The sequence below is a fragment of the Procambarus clarkii genome, chromosome 11 (assembly GCF_040958095.1).
Source record: "Procambarus clarkii isolate CNS0578487 chromosome 11, FALCON_Pclarkii_2.0, whole genome shotgun sequence".
In the NCBI taxonomy this organism is placed as follows: domain Eukaryota; kingdom Metazoa; phylum Arthropoda; class Malacostraca; order Decapoda; family Cambaridae; genus Procambarus; species Procambarus clarkii.
The window spans coordinates 20,413,797-20,419,796 of NC_091160.1; positions in this window are offsets into that span (position 1 = coordinate 20,413,797).

Genomic DNA, 6,000 nt, shown 5'->3' on the forward strand with positions numbered 1-6,000 from the left:
TATGACATTTGCCTCCTTCCAGCAACTGGGCAATTCTCCCGACCTAAGTGACTCATTAAAGATCATTGCCAGAGGCACGCTGAGAGCCTGCGCTGCCTCTTTTAGTATCCACGGTGATACTTTGTCTGGTCCAACCGCTTTAGTTGCATCCAGTGTTGTCAACTGTTTCATTACCTCCTCTGCTGTCACCTCTATATCTGATAGTCTTTCATCTAGGGTAATCACTTCTAACAATGGGAGCTGCTCAGGCTCGGTTGTGAACACTCCATGGAAACTTGCATTCAGTACCTCACAGATTTCCTTGTCGCTTTCTGTATATGCCCCTTCTGTTTTCCTCAGTCTTGTCACTTGGTCGTTTACCGACATCTTCCTTCTTATATGGCTATGTAGTAATTTAGGTTGCTTTTTCGCTTTGATTGCAATATCATTCTCATAATTTCTTTCCGACACTCGTCTTATGTTAATGTAATCGTTCCTAGCTCTGTTACATCTAATTCTGTTGTCCTCTGTCCTTTGTCTTCTGTACTTCCTCCACTCCCTCCTGCTTCTCACTTTTGCTTCCTGACACTTTTTATTAAACCATGGGTTATTATAGTCCCTCCTACTTTTTTCCTTTACTGTTGGAATAAATCTCTCTTCAGCCTCCTTGCATTTCCATATGACTTGGTTCATCATTTCTTGCACTGTTTGTCCTCTAATTTCTTCCTCCCACTGTACTTCTCCCAAGTAGTCCCTTATCCTTCTGTAGTCCCCTCTTCTGTAATCAAGTCTCCTTACTCGGACCTCTTGTCCTTTGGTCACAATTTTAAGCTCCATCATGTAGTCAAAGACTAGGACACAATGGTCACTGGCTCCTAGTGGTATTTCATGCTCTAAATGCTCCATGTCTTCTATATTCTAGGTGAAAACGAGGTCTAATAGGCTGGGCGTATCCCCTCCTCTTTCCCTAGTGTCTTCCTTCACATGCTGTGTTAGGAAATCTCTGTCAATAACGTCTACCAGCTTCGCTCCCCAGATCTCCTCCCCGCCATGGGGATTCTTCGTTTCCCAATCTATCTCTCCATGATTTAGGTCCCCCATGACCAGCAGCTTCGCTCTCATTCTATGCGCTATAGTTGCTGCCCTCTGCATTTCATCTATACACGCCTTGTTGCTGTCTTCATACTCCTGCTTGGGCCTTTTACTGTTTGGTGGGGGATTGTAGAGTAACAAGATTACAATCTTCTTCCCATCCACTGTCAGAGTTCCATGTATGGAGTTCGTGCTTTCATTGGTACCCGGATTTTCCAGCTCGTCAAACTTCCATTTCCACTTTATTAGGAGTGCAACTCCTCCTCCCTGTCTCTGTGTCCTTTCTTTTCTTATCACCTGGTACCCCTCTGGAAAGATTGCATCCGAGATCATGCCATTTATGTTAGTTTCCACTATTGCCACTATGTCTGGGTCTGTCTCACTTACTCTTTCTTTTATCTCTTCTGCTTTATTGGATACCCCATCAGCATTGGTGTACCATAGCTTGAGACTCATCTTGGAAACTCTGGTGCCAGAGTTCCCCCTTTTGGCGGGGGTCTGTGTGAGTGTAATTACCTAAGTAAATTACAGGATGAGAGCTACGCTCGTGGTGTCCCGTCTTCCCAGCACTCTTTGTCATATAACGCTTTGAAACTACTGACAGTCTTGGCCTCCACCACCTCCTCACCTAACTTGTTCCAACCGTTTACCACTCTGTTTGCGAAAGTGAATTTTCTTATAGTTCTTCGGCAAATGTGTTTAGCTAGTTTATATCTATGACCTCTTGTTCTTAAAGTTCCAGGTCTCAGGAAATCTTCCCTATCGATTTTATCAATTCCTGTTACTATTTTGTATGTAGTGATTATATCACCTCTTTTTCTTCTGTCTTCTGGTTTTGGCATATTTAATGCCTCTAACCTCTCCTCGTAGCTCTTGCCCTTCAGTTCTGGGAGCCACTTAGTAGCATGTCTTTGCACCTTTTCCAGTTTATTGATGTGCTTCATAAGAAATGGGCACCACACATCCGCTGCATATTCTAGCTTTGGCCTAACAAAAGTTGTGAACAATTTCTTTAGTATATCGCCATCCTTGTATTTAAAAGCAATTCTGAAGTTAGAAAGCGTGGCATAGGCTCCTCGCACAATATTCTTTATGTGGTCGTCAGGTGATAGTTTTCTATCTAGAACCACCCCTAGATTTCTTTCTTTACCAGAATTCTTTAAAGATTTCTCACATAATATATAGGTTGTGTGGGGTCTATGTTCTCCTATTCCACATTCCATAACATGGCATTTATTAGCATTAAATTCCATTTGCCAAGTGGTGCTCCATATACTTATTTTGTCCAGGTCATCTTGAAGGGCATGACAAGCATCAAAGTTTCTTATCCTTCCTATTATCTTAGCATCATCAGCAAACATGTTCATATAATTCTGTATACCAACTGGTAGATCATATATGTAGACAATAAACATCACTGGTGCAAGAACTGAACCCTGTGGTACTCCACTTGTGACATTTCTCCAGTTCGATACATTGCCTCTAATCACTGCCCTCATTTTTCTATCAGTCAGAAAATTTTTCATCCATGTTAGAAGCTTACCTGTCACCCCTCCAATATTTTCCAGTTTCCAGAACAACCTCTTATGTGGAACTCCGTCGAAAGCCTTTTTTAGGTCCAGATAGATGCAGTCAACCCAACCATCTCTTTCCTGTAATATCTCTGTTGCTCGATCATAGAAACTGAGTAAATTCGATACACAGGATCTACCAGATCAAAAACCATACTGTCTGTCTGATATTATATCATTTCTCTCCAGGTGTTCTACCCATTTAGTTTTAATTATTTTTTCCAATATTTTGACTATTACACTTGTCAATGATACAGGTCTATAATTAAGGGATCTTCCCTGCTTCCACTTTTGTAGATTGAAACTATGTTAGCCTTTTTCCACACATCAGCTACAACTCCTGTAAACAGAGGTGCCTGAAAAATCAGTTGAAGAGGAATGCTGAGCTCAGGTGCACATTCTCTCAGAACGCATGGTGAAACTCCATCTGGACCAACTGCTTTGTTCTTATTTAGCTCCTTGAGCATTTTTTCCACTTCGTCTCTAGACACCTCAATGTTGTTCTCTGGAATTCTTATTGTGTCTGGTTCCCTGAAGATTTCATTTTGTACAAACACACTTTGGAACTTTTCGTTTAATGTTTCACACATTTCATTTTCATTTTCCGTGAATCTATTTCCCATTTTCAACCTCTGAATATTATCCTTTACCTGCAATTTGTTGTTTATGAATTTATAGAATAGACCTGGTTCTGTTTTACATTTGCCTGCAATCCCTTTTTCAAAATTTCTTTCTGCCTCTCTCCTCACTGCCGTGTAGTTGTTTCTCGCATCTTTGTATCGCTGATATGCCTGGGGGTTTGGCCTCTTCCTGTATTGATTCCATTTTTGTGTCTTTTGGTCTCTGGCCCTCTCGCAATTTCTGTTGAACCAATCCTTTTTCCTAGTTCTGCATCTTTGTTTTGGTATAATTTTTTTTTGTATTTCACAAAACTTGACATACATCTCATTCACTTCCTTGCCTAGCAACAAGTCTGTCCAATTATACTCACTAAAATTTTTTCTAAGGTTGCCATAATGTCCTCTCCTAAAGTCAGGTTTTTCAATTGCATCAACCTTCTTATTTTCTTCCAGATTATAACGCATTGCATACTTTATTCCCAAAAAGACATAAAAGTGTGCATGTGTGTGTGTGTGTGTGCGTGTGTGTGTGTACTCACCTATTTGTGCTTGCAGGATCGAGCATTGGCTCTTGGATCCCGCCTTTCCAGCCATCGGTTGTTTACAGCAATGACTAATTTTAAAATTATGAATAGAGTTTGCTTCCACAACCTGTTCCCCAAGTGCATTCCATTTTTCCACTTCTCTCACGCTAAAAGAAAACTTCCTAACATCTCTGTGACTCATCTGAGTTTCCAGTTTCCACCCATGTCCCCTCGTTACATGTGAACATTTCATCTCATTTCATTTCATTTCATTTCCACTTTGTCAATTCCCCTGAGTATTTTATATGTTCTTATCATATCTCCTCTCTCCCTTCTTTTCTCTAGTGTCGTAAGGTTCAGTTCCTTCAGCCGCTCTTCATATCCCATCCCTCGTAACTCTGGGACAAGCCTCGTCGCAAACCTCTGAACCTTCTCTAGTTTCCTTATGTGTTTCTTCAGGTGGGGGCTCCATGATGGAGCGGCATACTCTAAGACGGGTCTCACGTAGGCAGTGTAAAGCGCCTTAAAAGCCTCCTCACTTAGGTTTCTGAATGAAGTTCTAATTTTCGCCAGTGTAGAGTACGCAGCTGTCGTTATCCTATTTTTATGTGCCTCAGGAGTCCATCTTTGGCTAACTGCCAACAAACTCACCCTTAACATTGACAAAACTTTCTATATTCTGTTTGGCAATAAATCTTCTAGTCAAATAAATCTCAAAATAAACAATACCCAAATTTGTAACAAATTAGATGGCAAATTCCTTGGCATTCTCATTGACCACAAGCTGAATTTCCAGGGACACATTCTAAATATATCAAAAAAGTCTCAAAAACTGTGGGCATTCTTTCTAAGATCAGATATTATGTACCACGCCCTGCCCTGGTGACTCTCTATTACTCCCTTATCTATCCTTATCTCTACTATGGTATTTGTGCTTGGGGTTCTACTACCCAAAATCACTTACGTCCTCTAATTACCCAACACAAAGCTGCTATTAGAACAATATCCAACTCTGGCCCCAGACATCACTCGGTACCCCTACTCAAATCTCTGAATATGTTAGATATTAAGTCACTGCACATTCTCTCATGTGTATTATACATATATAAAACGCTAAACTATAATGCCAATCCTGATCTCAAAAGCTTCATAGAAGGTTGTAACAGAACCCATGAGCACCACACCAGAAATAAATACAGTTTTGATATTCCTAGAGTACGACTTAATCAAACTAGAAATGCTCTGCAAATCAAGGGGCCCAGAATGTGGAATGACCTTCCCAACCATGTTAAAGACTGTATCTCTCTCAACCAGTTTAAGATAAAAACTAAACACTACCTAATAAATTCCCTGTAATCTACCTCACTCCTCTATTGTCAACCCATGTCTGTTATTTTCTTTTTTTTTTTTAATCAACACTGTTTGTCAACCTATTGTATTTGTGCTGCTTTTTCAGTCATGTTCCCCCCTTTTTTTTTTTTTTTTTTTTTTTTTTTTATCTTTATTTGTATTTGTTCTCAACACTTTTTATTCTTAATGCTCAATTAGTATTAAGTTCTAGATATTAATGTTTTTCTTGCCCGAAACGCATTGCGTAATAGTGGCTTTAGGCATTGTATGTACTAGCTCTATCTATATATCAATCCATTAATGTAACATCACTTGTATGTATATACCTTACCTGAATAAACATCTGAATCTGAATCTGAATCTGATTAGGTGTCACATCCACTCCCAGACCTCTTTCTCGAATCGTTACAGGTAGGCAGTTCCCCTTCTTTGTGTACTGTCCTATTGGTCGCCTATCACCTGATCCCATTTCCATAACTTTACATTTACTGGTGTTGAACTCCAGTAGCCATTTCCCCTGACCATCTCTGCAACCTGTTTAAGTCCTCTTGGAGGATCCTACAATCCTCATCTGTCACAACTCTTCTCATTAATTTTGCGTCATCCGCAAACATTGACATGTATGATTCCACTCCTGTAAACTTATCATTTACGTAAATTAGAAAGAGGATTGGGCCCAGCACCGATCCTTGAGGTACTCCACTCATTACTGTTCGCCAGTCCGACTTCTCGCCCCTTACCATTACCCTCTGGCTCCTTCCTGTTAGGTAGTTCCTCACCCATGCTAGGGCCTTTCCGCTTACTCCTGCGTGCCTCTCAAGTTTGTAAAGCAGTCTTATGTGCGGTACTGTATCTAAGGCCTTT